General features: G+C 41.4%; 2 long non-coding RNA genes across 2 annotated transcripts in view; one reads left to right on the forward strand and one right to left on the reverse strand.

Moving 5' to 3' along the window:
* LOC110359241 (uncharacterized) overlaps positions 1 to 8828 on the reverse strand; it is a 75915-nt gene extending 67087 nt beyond the window's left edge. Inside the window, exons 1-2 of the long non-coding RNA XR_010467370.1 lie at positions 8689 to 8828; positions 4910 to 4975 (exon numbers count right to left, since the gene is read on the reverse strand). This is a non-coding gene — a long non-coding RNA (uncharacterized LOC110359241). The remainder of the gene's footprint in view (positions 1 to 4909; positions 4976 to 8688) is intronic.
* A 204-nt stretch (positions 8829 to 9032) lies between these two features.
* LOC135575914 (uncharacterized) overlaps positions 9033 to 25030 on the forward strand; it is a 32688-nt gene continuing 16690 nt past the window's right edge. Inside the window, exon 1 of the long non-coding RNA XR_010467371.1 lies at positions 9033 to 9123. This is a non-coding gene — a long non-coding RNA (uncharacterized LOC135575914). The remainder of the gene's footprint in view (positions 9124 to 25030) is intronic.

A 25030-nucleotide genomic window follows, 5' to 3' on the forward strand; every position in this document is an offset into this window, starting at 1 on the left:
TCTTATGGAGGGATTTTTGCTACATTGATGTCCCAGAAAAGTGTTTAAAGGGGACTGAATGATACTCCAGATCTCTGGCAGTCACATACTGATCCTCAGAGCAGAGCCATACAATTTATTACAGAATAAATTGAACAGTTTCTTCCTAAATGACATACAAAAGACTATAAAATCGTAATAGAAAATGATAGATATTCTAAAGCATGTTTGAACAATCCCTGAAAGCTTGGTAGAAGATTAGAAAATTCTGATGGAGAGAACAGTTTTTCACAAGACCACACTCATGAGGAAAGGATATCTGAAAACAACACTAATGCATTTTAACTGAACCATTTGTCTCATGTATGTTTTTGACAGCTTTTAAAAATTGTGCTTGTTATCTACTTTTATCTCTTGTTTCTGAGATCATTTTCAACCAAAAACTGATTTATAAAATACATAATTGTAGTTGTTTTCGCACAGCAGATTAGCATTAACATAAATGCTATACCTTTGTCTAAAAGTGCCAAAATGTTTTTGGCTATTTGAGATCTTAGTTTAAATAAATTCTATCACAGAGATAGAAAGGCAACTGGTGAACCAGAAAATAAAGGAAACTCTCAGAGAGAGATGGACCTTGGTTTCTGCCACAGGAGGGGCTCCAGATTGTCTTGACTCCAGCAGGTATCAGAAAGCACCTTCAAAAGCAGCTTCATGGCTGTCCTCTGTGCTGCTGGCATCACAAAATCCTTCACTATTGGAAAACAGACCCTGAAGGCTCCCCTGCCCACTGCCACAGGAAGCTTCATAGAATTAGCGGTCTCCTCATGTAAAATTTTGTTGTTGTATCCGAGCTATTGGCTCTAGCCAGATTTGTTCCTTATCCAAAATGGATCCCGGGTGGATCTGCCACTTCTTATTTCACAATCCTATTAAAAAAATACAAACACACACACAAAAGAACACACCACCACACAAAACCACAACCCTAAATCCAGCAACTGCTACAGAATGAATGGTTTGATGTTTCCTTCCCTCCATTCCACTTCCTTGTTCTGTGCTAGACACTCATCTTCAGCAAGACTCCATGCATACAAAGATTTGTACAAATCAGTAATTTTACTGCAGTTTTGTTACTTCTAACTTTCTACCCATTCTGCTAATTCACCATTATTTTTTCTATTCCTATCCCTTGCCCCCCACATCAACACTGTCTTTTTTCCTCCCCCACATCCTGATTCTATACATCAGAAAAACAGAATTTAGGAATCTGAGGTTCAGCAAAACAAACTGGGGTGTACTGAGCAGGTTGATTCTCATTCTAGTCTCAGCTCAGCCTCATTTGAAATGACGCAGGATGAAAAAAATCTCTACTCCGAATCAGCGAGAACAGAAACAAAACACAAAGCACCCCACACCCCAGTCAGTCACGCTGTGGCTACAAATGACAACCAAAGGGACACTCGGTTGCTTGCCCCTCCCCAGTGCACATGCGTTTTCACACAGTCCTTTCCAAAGCAGCGTAAAAAACATGAATCTTCGTTCTGTTCCAGCAAGACTTTGTCTCAAATGACCAAGGTACCCAAAGGCTGTAACCATGTTTCCAGTCATAGAAAACCCTTAGTACTTTGTTAACAAACACAGTTAATTTCCTTATACCTAACTGGGACTAGCAATAGGATAAGGTCAGAGTTAGGCGAGCTGTGCAAGGTAAGCGCACAGCTGCCGTGCCTTTCCTTCCTCTGCGCAACGCCGCAGCTCTGCTGGAGAGACACGCAGCCATCTTGCGTTCAATTCAAGGCAGTCACCAGCACGCTCACTGACAAAGATCCCGTGGTGGTTTCTAATCCAGAAGAAGTAATTCTGACAGAGCCTACAGAAGGCCTTTGTGTATGGAGAAAAACACAGCATTACTGTTCATGTCCATCCTCTAGTGAACATGCAAAGCATATGTGTTGTGACAGCCACCCACGACAGGAGCTTGGCTCTCTCGCTGAAGCTGTCGGCACTCATTGTTTAGCTCTGGAGTCCTCCAGTTCAGTGCTAGAGCGCGAGCCAAAACCATGGCTGCAGCACAAACATCGTGGAAATACCAGCAGACAGTCAATGGTCTGGAAAACTAATGCCTAACTCAGGCACACCCAGGGAAGACACGGTGCCTGGACCTCTGCAACGTGTACTGGAGTGCAACCTTTATTTAAAGGAATTGCAATTTTATCCTTGCCAGCTGCAGAGAAGCAACTCTCTGACAAAGTGGTGACATCTGACACAGCTGCCTCCTATCTGACACATAATTTTGCTGTATTACAAGCTCCAACTAATCTTTCTCATTATGGACTTCAATTTTATAATGTAACTACACAGATCCTATTCAGAAAGGTCATTTTCAGCTGAAATAAAACATTTGTCTCTTAAAACATGATAGGAGTAATGAATATTATTTTAGTTATGGATTAAGTGTGTTAATAGAATACTTCACCCTAATCCTGTTTTGTGAGCAGCATGGCTACTTACAATCTCAAAATGAACTGTGTAATGAGAGTGATTTCATACAGAGTCAGGCTCCTACAGGTTTTATGCAAACATCACAGATGTTGCAGTTAAATCCACAACTGATGACCTGATTAAGCCTGCACTGAGTGGTACTGGAACATACTGTGAATTAATTACTATCAAAAGGGTGAAGGGTTGAAGGTGATTTGAATTTAAATTTGTCATGTTTACACAAATAAATCAGAGGTAAATGAATAAATTTAAACACTTCAGTGTTTAAAAATTGATCTGTTTCTGTAGAAAATAAATCAAATTCTGGATACAAAGCAGGAAGCTCTAAAATACACAAGGCAGATTTTCATTGCAAGAAAGACAACTTCCACTTTTGAGTTTCAGTTATTGTTATAAATTCATGAACAGCTACTGGAATATAACTCTTAACTCCTGTTCAGTGGTATCATAGGATACAGGAGCACACACTGTACCAATTGGTATTACTGGGTACAACTAGCAAAAGGTACTCAAGTCTGCACAGGCTTCATTTACATGAATTGCCTCCAAACAACATGATCCTTGTAACTGCCACGCATCACTCCAATCACTTCTGTCACAGAAATAGTGAAAAATTTTCTAACCCAAAACATGCAGAGAAAGAGATTAATAAACTGTAACCACTTAAGTGATACCAGTTGACAGAGATTACAGGGTAGTCGCATTTGCTTCTGTCAAGCTGGATTGCCTTGAGTTTCAGCCAGCAACATGGAGTTAAAGCCACCCTCACATAGTGCAAGCAGGGAGGCAGATCAGTGTGAGGATGGCTCTGAACCTTAGGCCCTGGAAACCCTCCTATCAGAAGTGGAGAACTAAGTCCAGATTTTCCAACAAAGGTGCACTGAAGTAAGAGCCCACCAGGCCTTTCTAGCAAATCTACGTCCTCCCATCATCAGACTCAGAAGTGGAAACATAATGAAGAAACTCTTAATTTTCTGGACCATAGTCTTCCACATTGTAGTTACAGAAGAGAATCCACCAAGAACCCAGGAACTTATACCTGCCAGGCTGCCACTCTACACAGAATAAAACATGTTAAAATATGTGAACGAAGCTGGTTGGGGTACCTGAGGTGGTGTCACACTTCTAACATTATTTCATCAGCTCCACTGCAAGTCCCCTGTTATTAAATTCAGAGCAAAGAGAACCAGCTGCAGATGGATAACAGGGGATGATTTACTGTTTCCATTTTATATTTGGCCTCAGTTAACAGTGAATACACAAACACAGCAGGATTCTGCACTCAGGTACCATTCTTCCATGGGCAACCTCTTCCATTTCATAAATGGATTAATGTCCCACTAACCTCATCTGAACACACAAACAGACAGCAAGAGAGCAACAGTTTCAATGCAGTTTTCTTGCACTATGCTGGGGCTATCAAACAATCTGCTAGAAGAGGAGAGAACCTGCAGAAAAATAAATTACATCCCAAAAGGAGAAAAACAAATACAATATTCTGTAGAGCAGCTCCTTAGAGCACCAGCATGCAGTTGCTTCAGCCAGAGCTTAAAGGCCTCACCCAAATAGCTTTTTTCATCTTTCAGAAAACACATTTTAAAAAGAGTAAAACCACATCAATAACACCTACATAGCATCATCCAGCCCTTCTCTCCTCCCACAACTCCACACACACGCTTAAGCCCCTGCTCCCAATCCCACACGCTGTACCACAGCCCAGCTGTCAGCACTTCCACTGGGGTGATAATCCCAGCAACAGTCAAGCTTACTAAAGCCACCCTTGAATATAAGCTGCAAACCACTATTGAAGCACCAGGACACCAAGGAGACACCCTGTTACCACATAAGTTCCTTCCAGTTTTGACTCTTGCAACAAGCACAGCTGCTCCACATGAAGACCCCACCCCTGCCCCAAGCTGCCTCACCTGTGCTCACACAGGTGGCACCCACAAACAAAAGCCCAAAACCTTCTGTTTCTGACCTACCCTTAAATCAGACATATACAACAGAATTTCACTTAAGCTTTTCCACCAGCTGCAGTTATCTGAGGACCAAAATAAAGCATTAATCTACCAAGTCCAGACCTGCTTCCAAACACATTTTCCTTCATGCTTTAGTCCTTACAGCCTCAGCTGATAACACTCCTACACCAGCAATTTCCATCCTGTGGTTCACACTCCTTTGGGGGGCAGGGAAGGCGACCACAAACTCTTTGGGAGAGATCCACAAAAGGCATCTAAGAAAATGGGGTTTGTGCACACCATATAGCAACCTGTACATGGACCCATAAAAAAATCATGCAAGTCTGTTGAAATTTGGAGGGGACACTCCAAGAGCTGAGACTGAAAACTACTGTTCATCATGATATTCCAACGTCATTAGAGAAATCACCAATTTAAGACTCAAAAAATCCAAGTTATTTTACCAGCTCAGTCCCTTCAGCATAGTCACAGACAGGATCTGACACTGTTCGGTGCCTCAGTTTCTCCATCTGTAAAATAAGGGGGAAATTATTGCATCTGTTTTTAAAGATTTAAGACCTACCTGGGCATAAAGGTTATTTAAAAGGTATGTGTTGCTACTGTTCTGTCTCTTAAGTTCCCCTCCATAAAGCTCTGCTCAATACATCAGGTAGTCTCTCTGAATTCCTGCGTCTCCTGTACCAGAACTCTGGGATTCACTACTGGATGCCATAGATCTACAAACCATCCTGTTTGACTACACATAAACAATGTTTGTTGAATTGCTTTGCCGTTCACATATTGGGGGGGACAACACCATAATATACTTTAAATATTAATGTAGCTGGCAACAGTTACACTGTTGTGAGTCATGTTTGCAAACAACAGACACACAAATCCCAGCAAACAGGATCACATCAAAAACAGAGCAGGAACAGAATGCAAATAACATTGTTCAAAGAAGCAGGGTAAGTCACGCTACCATTGTAACACCACTAAGGCAAAACTCTCCCAGCAGAACTACCCAGTCAACACAGGGACAGCAAGAGAGATTCATACAACATGAATGTTAACAGAAGTATTTCTGTTGCTCCCAGCTGTTAGGCAGGGCTTGGTGATGATCAAGAATGCCCTGTTAGTTCAAACCTGGAAGGATGATTTTTCTTCAAGTTAATTTGCTAATTCGTTATTAATCATGCATATGGTCTCATATAGGCACTAATAAGTCTTTTTGCTAGCTGCTGTCCAAACACCAATTTGTTAACATTACCCCTGTTCCACCGAGCACGCAATCACTAGTTTAATAATTATACTTGTATTTGAGATCTACACGAGTTGTGTATGACATGACCTGGTCTTCACATGGCTTTGTTTTAAAAACCCTACCTGGATTCATACTGTTTCCAGAAGGAATCTCATGGAAGAGCTGTTGTACATGGTTATCGCCTTTAAAAATGCATTACTTCACCAGAAATCTCAGTTCTGCTCTGCAGAAGCATGACCCAAAACCAGTTAAAAATCACTGGGGGCTTCCCATAAGGTATTCTGGGCCTTGAAAAGCCCTTGCACCTCCCTGATGAGTCATCTAACCTTAGTTATGTTATGCACTAATTTATGCAGCAAATGAATCCTGCTGCTCTCCATCCCTTGTATTATGTTTCTTCACGTTCTCCCTTCCAGGAAGCTTCTGTTACTTAAGATATAAACGTAAAAACCTGTTTTGACCTAATTCTCCCTTAATATTGTAACAGAGATCAAGGAAACTGGACAGGCTATTGGCACCAATCAGGACTATGTCCATCCTCCACCCATTGCCTCCGCTGCAGCTTCCCTCAGTGCAGCAGTTCATCACCGGGCTTGCTCAAACACACTTGGTTTCGACACAAAAAGCTCTGGCTGAGCCTCTCAAAGGAAACTGGATATGGATCCCAAGTTGTCTCAGCTACAAAGAACCCAACTCACAGGTATCAGTCCCTCTGCAGAGACCATTTGCCCCCATTCACTGGGTGGATCACTACGCAGAGACAAAGCCAGCAGGGTTCTTTCGCATGGAAAGATGCATCCTTAGCAAAACACTGAACAATGGAGGAGAAAGGGGAGGCACACCAGGAAAACACTTTTAAAACAGTCAGACTACAACTCTCATCCTAAATATTTAGGTTAACTTTGGCATGTTGAGCAAGATCTACAGCAGTACAGTGTCCTAGCTTTAAAAATAATATAACACAGCTGTGCCACTCCTCCCCCAGCCGCAAACAGGGCAGCAAAGGTGCTTAGGCTTTTCTAAGCAGTCTCTTAAGGAAAAACAATTAGAAAAAAACTTACTATTAGAAAAACAGCAGGCCTGTTACACTGTTCCCAGGGAACGCCTTGCACTTAAGTCTCATGCCTGTTTTCATCCTGCACCAGAATGAGTACTTAGAGTTTTGAACACTTCATTCAGCACAGAAATTATAAGCAGACTTCTTTCAAATGTATGATAGTCTGAAGGCCTTCACCTGGCTGAGCATTGCTAAACCCACTACATTACATGAAACCCACTCTAGTTTTAGGCAAAAGGTGTTAGTGCCGGGAAGCAGCTGTTACTGCTGAACATCATTTCCCCCACAAGTGATGTAGGTAGGATTCCATGGTCAGCATATTTGAAACGTAAAGCATTAACATCACCCTAGGAAAACGCCACTCTGATCATAGCATCCCCTCTGCCTGAACCAAAGCTTTGTTAGACTGATTAAAGTCAGGAACTGACCTGCAACCACATCTCCTCTTCCTCAGACTACCACCTTCCGAAGGATTTGCATGTACACTTTACCAAACAATCCGAACACCAAGCTAAGCTGTAGCTCAGTCAACCAGACGGGTCTTCTTGCCATTAATGAGAACTGCTTTCACATACAAATGCCTTGAGGATGAAATCCTAATGGTAACTCATGGATGAAGCAACGACTATAGACTGCTTAGAACCATATATAAATCTGCAATTTAAAAAGTAAATTACTAAAGTGCACAATGTTATCGTTTTGCCTCTGGATAAAAGAAAGGGAAGCAAGAAAGAAGGAGGCAAAATTGCTTAATACTTGCGTTTTACTTATTTTGATCATTTGCACTCCATGGTAAATCAATTCATGCTGCTCCCATGAGGGTTTAGGAGTTCACATTTCCTTTCATCTAGCAACCAAACTCTTATCTAATTGTCCTGTATTGCCGCTCTGAAGTAGGGTTCCTCAGGGATGGCTTCAGGATTCTCAGGCTGTAACTATCTAGCGCAAGACATTTGGTTTAGGTTTGATTTTTTTAAATATCTCTTTGAAGGATTAAAGCCGAATGTTTCACACGCAGCACCAATATGAATTCTATCTTTTAAATCAACCAAATTAGTTAAACTTGGGCAGCCAAATGTTCTTATTCAGCAAACTTTCACCCCAGGTTGGTAGGAAGCCAGGAAGAGGGCATGGATACCTGTGTTAGCAGCGAAGGGATAAGTGAGAGCTCACTGAACCACCACAAGTTCACAGCAATGAGCAGGATCAGCAACACCGCGCTGCCGCTAACATCCACAGGACTGCCAAAAGAAAACTTAAACAGGAACAGAAAACACCACAGAAACTGAAAAATCCTTTTAAGTATCACATTGTTCTAACTTAATACCAAAAAATGCAAGGAAGTGATACTGCTTTGCTTCCAAATTACAGCACAGAGATTACAAATACTACGTAACAAATATTATGGTAACCTAAGCCTAACAAGGTAGTACCCATACACAGCACTCCTACCACTCCGATGACCTTACAAAATATTCCTTGATTCCATGCATGATTTTGCTAGAGGAAGACATATATTTTTCTTAAAGGTTTCTCTATTGCTCCCCCTTCACTTGCTGTATAGTGTATTTTATTTCATTTATAGATACAAGAACATGCTGCTTCATTAATTCAGAAAAATCCTTGATCAAGGAAATGCCTTTTAAAGAAAAGAAATCAATTCCAACCAGGAAAGCTTAATAAAATACTGGAAGTCTGTTGGATAGGCACAAAAATAAAGGTGAACTGGGCCTTAAGAGAAATGCAGCATACTGCAAACCTCAGCGCTGCTAACTCATGCTGTGTGACAAAGAAATAGCTGCATTCAGAATTTCTTTTCCAAACTTTTAAAGCCTCACTCTGCTAACAAAAGTGATTTTTTTTCCCCCGTGTGTTATTTTAAACATGTACTCCTATTTATTTCAGGTTGAAACATTTCTTACTTTGATACAGAAGGTCTCTTAAAACACAGCAAGAAGTCACCGAAGAGGCTCCCCCAGAGAGACTCCAAAAGCAAATCCTCTGAAGGGGTAGCTAGCAATCTCTCTGAGAGAAAATGGACCCCAAGGCCAAAGGGTTTTCTGGCTTAAGAAACAACAACAACATGATGGAACTAAAAGCACTCAGGCCCCAAGCATACAGTACACTAAGGGATGGTCTCCCTCATGAGCCATTTCAGCAACAACACCAAGCACAGGACTGACCCATAGCTCCCAGTACCTGGGTCTTTATGATGTAATTTAACTAGAAGTCACTGCAAACACACCTTACCTGTGTCACAATAAGTATCGCAGCAACGCAGGTGGGAGCCCCAAGTCACTCCTGCCTGCCCCAGCCTGCTCAGGGCGCTACAGAGCTACAATGCAGGGACTGAAGGGGTAAGGAGAACATACAAAATGGTGGCCCAGGGGTGAGGAGGGCACACAAAATGGCGGCCCCAGGGCATTAGGGAGGGGCTATCAGAACCATTCAGTCCCCTCGTGGGGGAAATGGAGGGGAGAGAGAAACAGCCCCAGCTACGGGACCCACCTCTTCCTCTCTTTGTTCATTAAAGCACCAAACCTTTTAAAAGAGCATTTTGATCACTTTCAGAAAGTCCCCTGAAGAAGTAGGTTGTACTGTTTTCTTGTGCTCATCAGCAGAGCTGTAGCAGTAGCTCTTGGAATGGTAGGCTGGCTTCCCTCAGCAGGTGAGTCAGCTTTTCACACCAACAAGGAAATGCGAATCCCTACCTAGAAAATCATCAATAGCCCGATATCATGTTAGTTACGTAAGTGTGGGTTTTTTTTGTTTTGTTTATGTTTTTTAAATTCTGTGGGTGGCTTTGTGTTAACAAACTCTTAAGTAATCCTGCCCAAATAGCCCCAGTCCAACAAAATGGCTGTCAGGGGAGGGAAAAGGCACAAGGCTGCTCTTGTTAGGCAGGAGTTTGTAAACATTCAGAGATTAAAGCCTCGCTGGTAAGAAGCCTAAGGCAAACAATTCCCTCAGCTTTGCCCTGCCTGTGCTTAGGCCTGGCTTACAGGAGCGGGGCTCTGGGAGTTGTAGATATTAGAGGATGCTGAGCTTGCTGCTTGTGATCAGACATGTTCTGTCCCCAAATCAAAGGGCTCATGGGTGAGGCTAATTTATGATAGTTTCAGGCCAAATTCATGTAGCCCAGGGGACTTTTAATTTTCTTGTAGTAATCTTATTCAACGAAATAACACAGGCATTTTCTAAAACAAATAGCTCAGTCACTTGATATTGCTTAGATACAGATAAGGAAGAAATGAACTGGGGCTGATACTATTACTGTTTTTTTCTCTCTAATTTTGCAACTTCAAACCCAATTATGCATAAAATTCTCAAATTAGGTATTTTTTGAAAAAATATCCAGTGTTGCAGGCAGTGTATGAAACCAATCAGCACTGTTGTTTCCAGTGGAACAAATCTCTTATGTGCGGCTGCTGCTGGCCCTGGTCCAACCCATCAGGTGTGCGGTGAGTGCCGGTCTGATGCCGGGAGCTGGCACAGAAATCCTTCAGCCCCAATTAAACTGCTTTCTTGAGGCTGGGAGCCGAAGGTCAGCTGCTCCTTTCACGATAGCCAGTAGTGCCTCTGTCCTGCACAGAGGAAATACTTTAAATAGTGATGGTATTTTCCTGGCGTTTTTCCATGGTAAGTGCTGCGGAGAAGCAAAACTGAGCACAGCACCCAAAATTACTCCGGTGTGATTTCTTTACGTGTATTTTTTTATCTGCCTGTGCTGCTATCTCTGGTGGCAATTACCTGATCTAATTCTATAGGGAAAACATACCTATCTATTTCTATAATCCTTATTGCCATTTGCACAGCCCTAGAAGGGATTTTTTCATTGCCCCTTAGATATTGTTGTATCACTTTAATTAAGCTTATTGTTTTGCTATAAAATGCAAAAGCTGAAGTTAATATAAATGGTCAGTTTACACCAGTAGACACCACCAAAAAAAATTGTTTGTCTAGTATTTTAGTTATTTTAGGAACACTTAGGTAATAGGGAAGGAGGTGCTGTGAAAATTACCTATTTCTCCAGTTGAGAATTCTGCTCCTACGTAATCTCTCTAAAGTGCTAATTTTTTCCATGCCTACCGTGACTCCTACAGTCTCTAGGCAGAAAATGCTGAACTGTGAATGACTTTCCACCCCTTTAGGGATTCTGGCAAGTCTGAGTAATGATCACTTCTGTTCAGAAAACAGCTGCAGCGAGGAATGTATTGGATTGCTAAAGATGTTCCTGACTAATAATCCCTCCTCGTTTCTTCTGTGTATGGCAGAGTGATGTTGTCATTTGCGCAGTGTAAAATGTTCTAGGGCTTGATAGCCCAGCAAAGATTTAAAGCAGGGTAGATTTTTGTCTGCACGTGAAATACCTGTATTTAACTTACAGAATTTAAAAGATAGCCCTGGGATTTCATACGAACTATTAAAAGAAAACCTTTCAATGGGGAAGCAATGTAAATCAGTGCTGCTTGTATTGGTTGGCACCTTGCTCATTTGTTCTGAACCAAGCACTAATATTTCACTGTGCTTTGTGAAAATGTCCTTTTAAAGCTGGAAGAAGACACTGTATCAGGAATAGGCCAATTCCCGGTGTGTTTGTGTCTGTAATTAGCTGTCTGTAAACCAGTTAAACTGTGCAGCTCTTTCACAAGGGTGTTGGGAAAGGCTCATGCATTATTTGCTCAGCCTAGGAGCAGGGTGTTTAACTCCCTGCTCAGGCATGCGTTAGAAAGAAGTTTCATAGTACTTATTAATACGACTCACACTTCAACACAGAGCGTGAGAACACTTCTCCCATTAAAGAAACAGTAAAAATTCTTTAGTTTCTAACTAAACCCAGGAAAAAGTAATGTATAAGGCAATCTTGAGTATATACAGCTTTGATAGTAAAACTTGCTCATCTGTTGTTCTTCTATATCAGTTGAGAAAATCGTTCATCTCTTCAGATAAGTTCTGCCATATAACACTGTTGGCATCGTTCACCTTTCTGCCATGGATGTAGTATGAACCACTGAGGTAACCTTTTGTGAGCTAAGACATTATATACCTCCGATGCTACCTAGGTAATCTTCACGTGTCTAAGAGCAGCTATCATATTTAAATTATTAGACTGAAACTCACATCTCCAAAGCCAGACCACTCAATATGGCAAATTGTTTTGCTGGCCAAGTACAAAATGTTGGTCACTTTAGCATGATACACCTTTAAAAGTAATTCTAAATGCCTCCTCAATGTTGTTTTTCAGGGGACATGAATTCATTTCATGGATTTGATTCTTGCTTTTTTTCTTTGTCAATTAGCAAGGCATTCTAGGTCCTTGCTTTCATAGACATAGCACCAGTCAAGAAGCTTTAAACTTGCTGTTCTTTATTAAATCCATTTTGTATTGTATTATTTTGTTTTCAGAGTGCAAGTGATACTTGTGTAAAGTTGCCGTGAGTGCTGTATTATCCTCAGACAGGCTGGGGTGATGCTTTTCTTCAGGAACAGTCCTGGTGGCATCAATAGCATAAGAGAAATGCTGATTATCTTGATTATCAGGAGAGGAATCTGAGCTTTTGAGTTCAGTGTTCTACTCTTCATGTTGTGTAGTAAAAGTTTAGCTCTCCTTTCTATGCATTATGTAGCCCTTGAAATTAGAAGTAGCATATATCAAGCCATATGCAGCCTGGGGAAGCGCTTGCAGGGTCATCTGATGTGTCATCTACTTCCGAAGGAGAATCATTGCTGTTCTAATCACAAAACACGGAACGTGTTCCAGGCCTTGCAAATATCTTCTGCAGTCTGAAGATGGCTATCTATCAGAGAGACTTCTCTGAGATGGTTGTGATATTTCTGCTTGGCTTGACCCAGTTTGCTGTCATGTGTATTATGGCAATTGCTTTGTTTTCCTTAAGGATAAAAGTATCTCTGCTACCCCGAGGTGAAGCCGTGAGTCCTCTGGCAAGCGGTTACCCAGTGGCTTGGTGAACCGCAAGTAAGGAGACTTTACTGGTGTGGGCAGAGGGTTTGCAGGCTGGAGGTTTTACAAGTTGCACTGTTGACCTTCAGCTTGGGTGGTCGGAACAACCTCCCTGACTCCTGTTGGGTGTGTGGGAGTTGTGTAGTGCAGGATTATGCAGATGTTTATCCCTGAAACCGAGGGAGTACGTGAGTGAAACTGCCTGCGCAGCACTGGCTAATGATGCCACTTCTGCTGGTAGTGGAGTCACTGACTCGAAAGGGATTATGATTGTTGACAGGGAGCACATCTGGCTGCCATACAGCTGTGCACTCCAGAGCTCTCATTCTGTCCTGACTCACTCCCCATCCGGTTCATGGCTGTAACTCTTCCAGATGTGCCATATGTTGATAAATATAATTCTTTTATCAGCGACAAAATCCAGGCAGAACTGGGTCTTCTGTTTGTGCCTGTAGATTTTAGTTTAATTTTAGCCTCCTAAATCCAAACATATCACTAAATATAAGTGCTTGGTGTATACCTAGATCTGTGGTGTCAGTGCTTCTTGACCAGAATACAAAACTATCAGAATAAGGCTCTCCAAGTCCCCTGCTTTATTTGAAGGAGTGTTTTTATCTTTAAAAAGTTTAATTTATAGGATAGAACAGTTATACTGTAAAAATAATATATATGTGTGTATATATCTACATGTCTATATAAAGAATAATAATAGTGATAACCTTTTGGCCACCATGAACTTCATGCTTTTCCCCAGTGTCAAATGTCAGGATTGCTCATTGTTGCAGCAAGAACGGAACTGGAGTCTGAGACTTTCTCTCTTATGATTACTTCTAACAGTTTCTTCTTTTTATGGGTGTTTGTCCAAGATAAAGAACGAAATGCATCTAGCGTATATTAAGGGAGTTACCATTAAAGTTACATAGCTACTTTTTACCATACTATGACTGATTTCTCTGTTCTTTCATAATCAGTTTAGCATATTAATTCTCAAGGGGTTTCGTTGTTCATGTATGAATTCACAGCTTCCATCCCACCACTGTTAGGTCAGGACGTCAGGTGAAAATCCGCTCGGCTGATTCCGGGACAGTCAGTGCTTTCAGCTAGATGCAGAAAATCCAGTGGCTGTTGAATTTAGCAAAAGTATTTTGGTAAATTCATTCTACTTGCTTATATGTTTTTTATGGCAGCGCTACTTTTGCACCCTTCTTGGCCTTCCGCTGAAGCGGAGAAGCGTAGCTATCATTTTTACAGATGGGGAAGGTATTTGACAAACGAGTGAATTTGGTTAATTCAGTTTCAGGCTTCCCTTCTCATCGATGTACTTTTAATCTTCGCTATTGTATGTCCTATTTGCTTCACTTTAGTAACCACAGGGTGCTTTGTGCACTGAGTGTACCCAGGGTTCGATAGCCTGAACGCTCCCTGTCCTTCTGTGTGTGTGGTGAATGGAGAATAAATGTAATGGAACGGGTCCAGTAAGCGTGATCCAGAGGAATGAGAATGAAACTGAGTCATGTATTTGTGCGTATATATTTAGGTGATGACAATGATTAATTTTCCTACTCCTTTCCTGTCTGTAAAAGAGGGGTGGTTGTGTTTATACCTTTCTAACAAAAGCTTTGAGTCACTTGATTACATGACAGTTGCTAAGATGGGTGTTGCGTCATTAATTCTCTAATTGCAGCTTTCTTTAGAATTTCATAGGGATCCCAAATTTGATAAACCACGGTTTTATTTCTTGTGGGGAATATTCCAGTAAATCTGCAATGTTTGCTTTCTGTTTATTTTTTTTTTAACGTCAGCAATTTACAAGTATGTTGTAACTAATTTCTCCACTGTAATTTCCTTATGCTGAACAGACTCATTCTTCAAATACCAGGCTCAGCAAGCTCACGAAGTAGTTCAAAATACTTAGTTTGCTACTTCAAATGAAACACAGTTTCCTGGTATCTTAAGAAAAGTAATAAGGACACACTGGAAGACCAAGAGCTTGTTCTTATTCACTTTTTCCAGTGGCACTTTGCTGCTCTTTGGTTTTGTTCCTTTAACTTGTCATGCGCGCTTCCTACTTTCTGCAGTCATGTAGAGGGGACAATGATGGTGACACAGACTGTATCAATTCTGAGCAGCCAAGGAGTCTGCAAACCAAGCTCTGTTGCAGAAGATATGAGGTTTCAAATGAGAACCTAATGCCTTCAAAGATCTTTCTCATCAGTTCAGTAGGTTGGAAAGGTGTGAGCTGTAGATGAGTGGTCAGATGGCTGTTCAAAATTATTAAGATAGTGGGTCTGAATTTCCTTTCCACTATTCAGAGTTCAGTTGTTTTAACTCCCCTGACTTTACTGGAGCCAACTGTGTGTGAAGGAGTGTAATGCAGTAGAGAATTTGTTCTACACAAATTCTACAGAAGTCTAAATGATGCTTAATTAAATAACAGCTGTGGGTATCCCCAATTTGTGTATTGGACATAGGGTAATACTACTCATTTTGACTCATGTCATTAGGAATCTAAGCAACCTCATGTATTTGTACAGTCATAATTCTGGTCATAATGGCCAGAAACTCTTCCCATGCACACTGTGCTGAGCTTCTTTCAGCTGCCACCGTTTCAAGTTCTCCCTTTGCTTCTCCACGTGCGTCACCGATACTTAGTTCCCAGTCTGATTCCTAGACACGCACTTCACTTAGAAGTTTTTTAACAATCTGTCCCCTGACATGAGCCATAATGCATTTTATGAGAGCAGACCTCTTTTAGCTTTGCATTAATATCTCGTTAAGAAATTGGACCGCTTTCTACAGCTACCTGTTGTGATAGACCACAGCTGGACCTCTGCAAGGACAAACCAAAGTCAAGAATTTCCTTTCCTGCAGTGATGCATTTATTCCTTGCTGGTGGTTAGTAGTTTCTTAGGTCTGAGAACTCCTTTGGAGACTCCAAATGAATCAGACAAATAGTCTAAATACTTGATTTCTAACGTCTTGGTTCATCTTATTCAAAAGTGTAGGCCAACCCAATATTTACTTGCTAATACAAATTGTATGCTTTCCTTGCAAAATGGCAGTTAAATATGCTTATTATTATCTCTGTATTTGAATTACTTATTGTATCCTTCTGAAAAATGATAGACAAATATACCTAATAAAAATTGGTTTGTAAAGAATTTGGTTGATAGCAGTCACACTGTTCAAACAAATGATAGTTTGGTCTTCTCTGTGTTTCCCATGAGGAGGAGTTAGATTTCATGGGTGCTGTTTTGCTCTGATTTTTCTAATCTTCGTAGGCAGCAGCAAACTGTGCTACTTCCGTTTGTGCGGGTCAAACTCGCAGCCAAATTCTGTTTGCTGGGTACTTTCTCTGATTTTTAATAGACAAAAAGACCATTCTACTTAGAGTAAGTGCATGTTCCCTGCAATGCATCTTTTGCCTGAGAATAATATGTTTTCAAGTGTCTTGAGTAATGTAAGTGACAGGTTGCTTTCAAGCAAGGCAGTTGGTAGGGGCTCACCAGCTCCGGGCAGTGCGGGACGTGGTTTATTTTCTGTGCAGATCACTAGAAAGGACAATGGGCCGGGTGCACTGCGGTGTGGATCTCTGCTTCCCTGCGGAGAGCAAAGATAACTCTGCTGGCCTCTGCTGTGCCCAAATAAGCTGACACACCTGACGAATGGAAAAGCCTCGTGTCTCAGCGTCACGAAAAGCACAGAGGTGAATGTGGCAAATGTTCTGTTCTGAATGTGCTTGAATTATCAGCTGTAGCCTGACAGCAGTGGAGCAAATGGCTCACCCTTCGGAATACGGCCTTCTGAATCAAAGCCAATGATGTAGCCATGGATCTGTCAGATGGATTATCTTGCCTTAGAAAAGGGAAGGTAGTAGCAGGATGTATTTGTGACACTTCGGGTTTGCATCTGTTTTTTCAGAAGGAATGCAGCAAATGTCTGGCTATAGCCCTGTTGTTGTGTAAAGAATTAAACAGCAATTCTCCTTGAAATAACTATACACTCCAGAACAGCAACCTTGCTGAGTGTCAGTGTTCCTGCCAGCATTCCTGTTCTCGGGAGCACCTCTGGCTACTGCTCGTGCAGTTTGATGAGCAGCTATTAGTGGGAGAAGAACTTGGAGCTGCAAATGCATCCCCGCACTTGCTCCACAGGACACTGGCAACAAGAAGCAGGAGGAGGGAGATGGTTGTGATGAGGGGTCAGAGCTGGTCGTCAGAGATTCACCTAAGGCCTCAAGGTTAAACACCTCTCTGCGTGTACAGTGTTACAGGTCATATCCATGACTCTTCCAGAAAGGGCAGGGTGAGAAAATCAAACAGTAGTTCCTGGGCTTTGCTCTGTGTTTGGGGTTGTAAACGTGGTGTAACACTGGAATTTTTTCAACTTGAAAGCTAGAAAGGATGGAGAGGGTTGGCTGATTTAAGGCTATTATTAAGAATAAGAAATGAATAGCTGAGCTAAAGACCTTCATAACTTTTATTTCAGGGGCTGTGCATGGTAAAATAGCCCAAGGCTTTTAAAGAAGACCTGAAAGAAGGAGGTGTATGTGAGTTTTGCAAAGACCGCAGGGGAGAGGAAAGGTGACAGACTATGCACACCCAGCTCTGAGGCTCACAGATCTGTTGCTTTAGGACAATTGTATTCATGAAAACTATGTATTGCATTTCTTATCCAAGTGATTAGTATCTTGCATAGAATCTCTTGCCAGTCTATTTTTGTCCTTAAGTCTTATCTTCTGGATACATGAGTTATCCTTAAAAATATTTAGAGTCCTGTTAGTGTTGCCTTTCTGGCCTTCTCATCCTTTTTGCTCTCTTGAGCTTGGTGTACCCCACAGGAGCACTTCCCTGTTCACACCTCACTGAAGTGTATGCTGTGCTGCCCCATGTTTCACTTTGCACAATCTGTTGCGCTGGCATTAATCCTTGTTACTCCTTGCAGTGACGATAGTGTGAGGTATTACTCCAAGTGTGGAAGTGGGAGGACAGAACTGGGAGCTAGAGTTGTGCTTTTTCTCTTGGCTACACTGCTAGCAGCCAGGCAGACTTCAATGTCATCATTTCACTCATAAGGATACTGAAGCGAAGAGGGGTAACCTCTTAAGTGGCTTCACCTCTCTCTGCTTCAGTAGTTCAACGTTGTTCAAACAAACTGGAGAAGACTGCAGGTCAGTTCATTAGGACTGATGAAAACTTACAGGTGGGAGAGGTCAAGCTGTTCCTTAAGAGGGGAGAGATGCTTTTTAGACCTTCTTGATTTCAGCTGTGTTTGACAAGAGATGCTGGCTGATAACACAGGTGCGCAAGAGTGTGCCTCTCAAAATGAGCATCTTCCTCTTGGTGAGATTGTCTTCATTTAGTAAATTAAAACCTACCATCCACAACCCAGGGTATGGGAGGAGATGACCTCTTCTGTTAATGATTTTGTTGATTACAAGAACTTGTATTTAATTGCAATGTGCATGACTGGTACGTTCCAGACAAGCAGCGTGTCATCAGAGAAACTGGGGAAAGTGAGTTGTTTGTTCTGCCAATAGATCAGACATTTTTCTTTATTGCTCCCTGTGATCTGGTTTGTGTGCTCTATGTGCATATATATTAGTCAATGTAGGCAATCTTTAATTATAGGCAGATGGTGTTACTGCTTTCCCAATCAATGTGTCTTCTAAAGTTGGTACTAGCATACAAGAAATCTATGAGCAAAATCAAGCAGCTCTGCTTTGCACTAGTAGTCATCTTCACTACCTGGTGAAGTCTCACCTGATCTTTCAAGCAAGTACCCTTTAAAGGAAAGGAAAAACGTTTTCCTAACTCTGTAAAACAAAAAACTGAATTATTTTTTTTTTTTAGTTAATTGGAGGAGACAAGGACCCAATATATCAGTGAACTGTCTTTCAGATGAGTGTTTTCAATAATATGACCAGTGAATGCAGTTCTCCCCATTCTAGACAAAGCTTGGTGAATTGGGGGTATAGGATCTTAAAGCTGTATGTACATGCATCCTGTATGTTTTAAATGGAAAAATCACCCTGAAGGAATTGTTTGGACTGCAACAGTGTCAGCAAGCAATGCGTAGATAGTGTGTGTCAATTAATATACAGCCTGCTAGTTAAAAATATGAAGTGATGTGGGGTTTTTCTGGGAGATGTTACTTATGATGTTATGGGCACTCTAAGTTCTTATTCCTCGGCAAGCGTTTCCCAGGAGCTGATAGCTATTTTAAAAGAGAAGGCTTTTAACCCCAGGTTCCAGTATAAGTTGGGGAATGACCTGTTAGGCACCACAACTGCAGGACTTGTCACTGAACAGAAGTTCATCTACATGCTAAAATTCCTCTTGCTGCTCTAGAATAGTGTAGAGGGACTGGGATTCCTGGGCAAGCAGTTGTTTACAACCATTTGTTCCTGCTACACTGGGTTTTAGTTCACTGGCAGGAGTTTGTGATTCATATTAATGTGGAGTACGTGCCTAGTAATGTAAGTCATCTAACTTGTACCAAGTGCGGGGTCAATACCATGACCATTATCACTAATGCTATGAGGGGAAATGCTGCTAATGGGAATAATCTTATGATGAGTAGTCTTTTTAATAGCCTCTTGTTCTGTGTCTCATCCAAAAGGCAAGCACATATTCTGATAAATTAAAGGGCTGCTTAGCTCTTGTGAAGGACTTATCCCAGAAGCTCATAAATTGCTTTTCCAACAGTGTGCAGGCTTCCTGAAAAATTCTGGGTTAGTAACCTTTGCTTTTGCGTCTTCTGGCCGTTGTCTGGTTGCACAGGGCATTCTTTCCTTCTGCACCGCTCATCTGTGATGCGCTGGTCACGATCATTCCCACTGAAAGATCTGTAGAATTAAGAGCAAAAACCTCTGTGCTTTCAAATGAAATAACGTGTTTCCTGCCTGGAAGCTGACATGCATTCACATCACCTGTGCATGGAGCACAGAGGGAAGAAGTGGTGCATATTACATAGGGGGTTACATCACTGCCCTTTCTTTAAAGCACTGAGAAAGCATCATATACCTTACTGCAAATTTTCTAGATAATGCTGTTTGTATTTGGTGAATCTGCTTATTAACCAGCTCGCAAAACTCCTATACATTGATTATTCTGAGAATGTCCCTCTAGATAAACTGAAAATTAATGTGCTATGGATAACACTTAGGCCATTGCTGTCTTATGGAAATTTGCATCTAAAAGATACTAAAAATGTTTTTAATGAGTCCCATAACAATAAAAATAATAGTAGTTATAGCACATAACAATCACTTCCTGAATTTTTCCCCTGGCTGGGGAGCAAAAGTGAATTTGAGGTTCAAAGCCGGAATTCCCAGCTGTTCTTTGGCATTTGCTGGGACTGGCATAACATCCTCGTATGGAGGTTATTGGGAAGAGGGAAAATAGTGATCAACGGCAGGAAGGGACTCAGGAGTGAGCCTGGAGATTTAAACAGAAGTAGACAAATAGACTCGAAGTTCTTCTATGAACCAACATTTTGCTTCATTAGTACTCCTGGACTTTATCCTCCCCTCTCTATACAAACAGTCTACAAGGTTTGGTTCTGGAATTCATGACAAATATCAGTGCATCATCCTCACACACAGAGAGGATCTTCTCCAGCTTCCAGGAAAAAGTGAACAAAAACATTACAAAACAAATTATTTACTGGAATTGTTCCTCAACAGGAAATGGAGCAAATCCTGCTCTGAAATGAAGTCTAAATAAACCTTAAAGCAAGCAGCCAGAATGCTGTGCACAGAAAAACACTTACATGGCTTACCAAGAAAAGCGAATCAAGAGTTATTCAATAGGAGGAACCATTGTTAGTTTAAGAAGTTCTCTCAGCTGCAGGTCCCTGGAGGCTGGAAGGATCCTGGGGATGAACCCTTGTGTGTCCCCTCTTGCTGTGTGTCCCGGGCTACTGTCTGTGTTGGGTACCAGGCTGCTCGATGGGTTTTACAAGAGGCATGATAGGTAGGTATAAAACTGCTTCTCAAAATGTTGTCTGACTTATATTGCTTCTCTTTACCTCAGCCAACACAAACTTGTGCCTTTCCTTTGGTAGAACATGCCGTGTGGTTTATGAACCGGGTAACTTCTTGCCTGGGTGGATATTCTTTCATCTCTTTCAGAATCTGTAAAAGCCAAAGGAAACTTCAGATCTTGCTGTCTGCTCCAGCAGGTCTATTGTTATGTTAGTTAGAAATGAGACTAATTGAAATCTATGTCAATTTAATTCCTAATGAGATGCCCTGTGTGACTGATTATTGTTAATAGTTGCTTTATGATCCTCTGGGAAAATTTAATTTCTTAACTACATTTATAGGAAATGGTTTTCATGTGAGCATCAAGTATTTGTAGGATTTGAGTGTAAGATCTGAAAATTAATTTTTTTAAGAATTTTTAATCTTATTATGATGGTAATCCCGTAGTTAAACTTAATGGTTGTTTCTGAAGCCACAAGATTCTAAGGTAGGTCTTGCTAACCACTAATCATTACACAGCCTCTTTCATTAGTGCCAAACAAAACCCAGCTCTAAGCCGTAGAGACTCATGGAATCATCAGTGCCTGGGCAGAGAGGCAACAGGTTTCATCTTCTGCTCTATATATTTCTTAATATCTGTACAAGCTTTGGCAAGTTAATTTGCCATGGGAGTTTTCATCTGAAGGTACCTGAGGATCTAACCGATAGTGAGAACCGGGTGCATATCCAGGGGTGAAGTGCTAATAAATACCCGGCACGTCAGTCCAGCAAACTGCCCAAGTCAACCAGTGCTACTGGAAAACAATTTTCCTCTCACCCATGAGATTATGCACATACCCCATATCAAAATGGGATCAGAGGCTGCCATGGCAATCTTCATATGAAAGCAGATTGGATGTAGTAGCTTTTTTCTGTGCAATTAAGGAGGATTATGGACTAGGTTTGGATGTTTTCCAGATCCCTTGAACTCTACCTTACTTTATCAAGAGTCTCATTGCTTTGAAGGCAAAGAGATTTTTCCACTTAATCCCTATGAAATATATTCTTTCACCCAAACAGCAGAGAAAGGTAACGGGGGTCCTTTTCAGGCTGGTTTGCGTGACACACAGAAGATGCATACAGTCTGCATAGATGTGTTGAATGTATCTCTTTTTATTTTGCATGTCAGCAGTAAAATAATGGATAATACATGTGATCTGCACATCATCAGAATCTCAGTGTTGGGTGATTGTGAGAACTCTAGGATGTCAACCCAGGATTTCCTCCTGCCTACCATGGTAATATGACAGTGAATGACGCAGTCTTGCATTACCGGTGTAGAAGCAGTGGAAACTGCTTTCTCTAATCCATCTCCCACCCAGCTTTGCAGCTTGAGACACTGAAAACCCTGCCCGACCCGTGGCTGTGGTGTCACTGTGTCTGTTACGCTGGGGCCGTAGCTGTGCGCTTTGCAGGGCTCCCCTCTGCACATGCTGTTTTGTAAGATCTATCCTCAATTCCAATGCTTCAGACGGGCTTTAGTGCTTAGAAATTACACACAGGAAAATACTTGCTTGATTGGCAGGTGTGCAGGGATTTAAATCAATTTCCTATGGAAACTTTGCCATAGGGAGATGCCTACCTCTTTCATTTCATGCAAGTTAGCCAAGAATATGTGCATCTGCAGCAAATACCTGTGCACTCAAGACACACGGCTAAGGTAGATTTTTTTGGTTGTTTTTATCACGCATGTGGCTACCTCATCAACAGAGCATTCGTTTTCTCAATATAGAGGTGTATCTACTTGAAACTGTTCTTTGCACACTCCAACTTTTCTGTTATTGTTTTGCCTAATTAGTCATTTCTTGAGGTTTTTAAATTAAAAAAGAACACAACTAAATTTGGTGCAAGACTCAAGTGGCCGGCTGTTCAGTAACTGGTCTCTATTTGTAAGTTGTGCTGACATAGCTTCTATTGATCCATCATGCTTGGACGTGTGGCATTTATATTCCTGATTAAATTAAGAACATGAATGACCGAAGGATGACTTCAGCTCTTCTGTAATGAAAAGGCCTGATTTTGAGTTTATATTTGTTAGTGCACTGGAATCCCATAAAATATATACTTTGTGTGTCAGATTTCAGGAGGAAAAAGGTGATTGTGTTGTTGTTTTTTTGTTTTGGTTTGGTTTATTTTCCTGCAATCCATTGCCATCTAGGACCGTAAGATCCATCTTAAGTTTTGTACATCATGTATCTTGAAAGTTTATTTCCCTTTGTAGTTAGAGCTTAAATGCAGTTGGCTTCCTGTGCATGTTGGTTTATGATATTTTAAGTGGTCACAGGTTGAATGTGGTCAGTTTTGCATGTGCAGATTGTGTTTTTTTCAGTAATGACCACTGTGGCAACCTTTATCTCCTAAGTGATGTACGAGCTCTTTATTTGATAAGCACGTTATACACATTGGAGAAAGGGAAGCACCATCTTGGCGTTGGATATTGTTCAAAGTATTTTTGTAACCTGTCCTTTTCATTAAGCGAAAAGGTATTGAAGGACTGTATTGCCCTTGTTGCAGCGGGAGTTAATCAAATTTCCTATGTGTCTGTATTCTGGCAGGAGAACAACTTAAATGTAAAGGTTTAGATGAGCATAATCTCAACTGGCTCTTGATTTGTTGGCCTCGTACAAGCAGGTGGGGAACTGGAGCTTGGCTTGGTTGTGTGTTTGTATGTATCTGTGCTGCTTTTTGCTTTCTAATGCAGCCCAGGCAGCAGCTTCCCTATCATCCCACTGCTGTCTGTAGGCACCTGATAAGGAGGAGGAAGCACTACAAGATAAGGAGATGGAAGCTGCCACAGCTTTCAGCCTTGAGCATTTGAAGGAGCAGCCGAGTCTTACACTGAATATTGAGTGCTCTTTGCTTGAAATACTCTGTTGGAGAGGGAGAGCCTTGGGAACATGATGCTTCTCTCTTTACTCTTTAGTGTGATTCATTGTACGAAGTACTGAAGTTAAAATCTTGAGCATTATTATATGTTACGCTTAGCTGTCTTATGACCCGGTTTATGGACTGAAAACAGTACAGTTTCCTATAATTTACTAAGAGATGAAGTTGAGTGTTTAGCTTGTTAAAATTATATTTTAGAACAAGAAAGGGCTTGGCCAAGCGGAGCACAAAGGGGCAGTTTCCCAGGCAGGTTTTGCTGTGCACAGGCAGGAATAGCAGATTTGGGCTGTGAAGGCCCAGTGGCTGCTTTGTTGTTGGCAATTCCTGAGCAGCAGGAGCGTGTTGGGGTGCTCCCTGGTTAAACACGGTGCGGTGCGATGGGACGGACACACACTGTGCTCCTGTGTTTTGAAAGACAGAGTTAATAAGCAATCTGTCCTCTCACTCTTTGCCATGTTACACAAGAAAGTGTTTGTTTTCCCTTTTAATTTAGTTTATTAACCGATATCCAGTTAAACTTGGTGGAGGGTAGAAGGCTCAAGTTCAGTGTAACAAAACATTAAAATATCAGTGAGGCCTATGAACCTTTTCAGAAACCTTTGCTGATGTGATTTGTAAACTTCAAAAGAACTGTTAGGTCAGCAGGTGTTGGTTATATAGCCTGTTCTTTTTATCGCTGGCAGTTACTATCAGTCTATCAATACAGACATGATCTACTCACAGAGATGTGAGAACCCAGCTCAGGGGTGATAGTTTTCCACGTGCCTGAGACGGACACCAAACAGCTTGTGATGTTGCATATCGCAAGTGCAAGGATACCGAATATTCTCAGTTCTTTCTTCTGTTTCCTCTGCCCTGCGGAGGGAGTAGAAGTGTAGGCAAAAATAGTCTCAGGATTCTGGAACTGTGCCTGGGCTCTCCTGGGGTGGACAGGTGGTGATGTCTGGCTGATACCTCTGACATAGTCCCGAGCTGAATAAACTTTCATCAATACACTGATTTCTTCACTCATGTCATAAAGAGAACGTTTTTCTGAGGTGCTGCTGCAGTTTGCTTGCATCAGAGCAAATGCCTGTTTTCTGGTTTTAAATTAAATAAAAACCAAATTGGACAGGCCCATCAGAAGATATGGCTATGCTATTGTGCCTAGAAGCTGACATAGTAGTGTGCCCTTGCTTTTATACATTTAGGTGTGAGAACAGGACTTATCTTTTCCCTGATTATGGAGAGGAAACAGAGTTTCTGGCTCTTTAAAAATATGTTAACCAGATTATTAGGTATGTTGATGAAAACTGCCTCTAAATAAGGTAACTGCCATGAAGGAGTTTTCATCATCTGTTTTGGAACTGTGATATGCATTTCTGTTGCATATCGGGGGAAAAATCCGAGG

This window comes from Columba livia, chromosome 20 (genome assembly GCF_036013475.1).
Source record: "Columba livia isolate bColLiv1 breed racing homer chromosome 20, bColLiv1.pat.W.v2, whole genome shotgun sequence".
Classification (NCBI taxonomy): Eukaryota; Metazoa; Chordata; class Aves; order Columbiformes; family Columbidae; genus Columba; species Columba livia.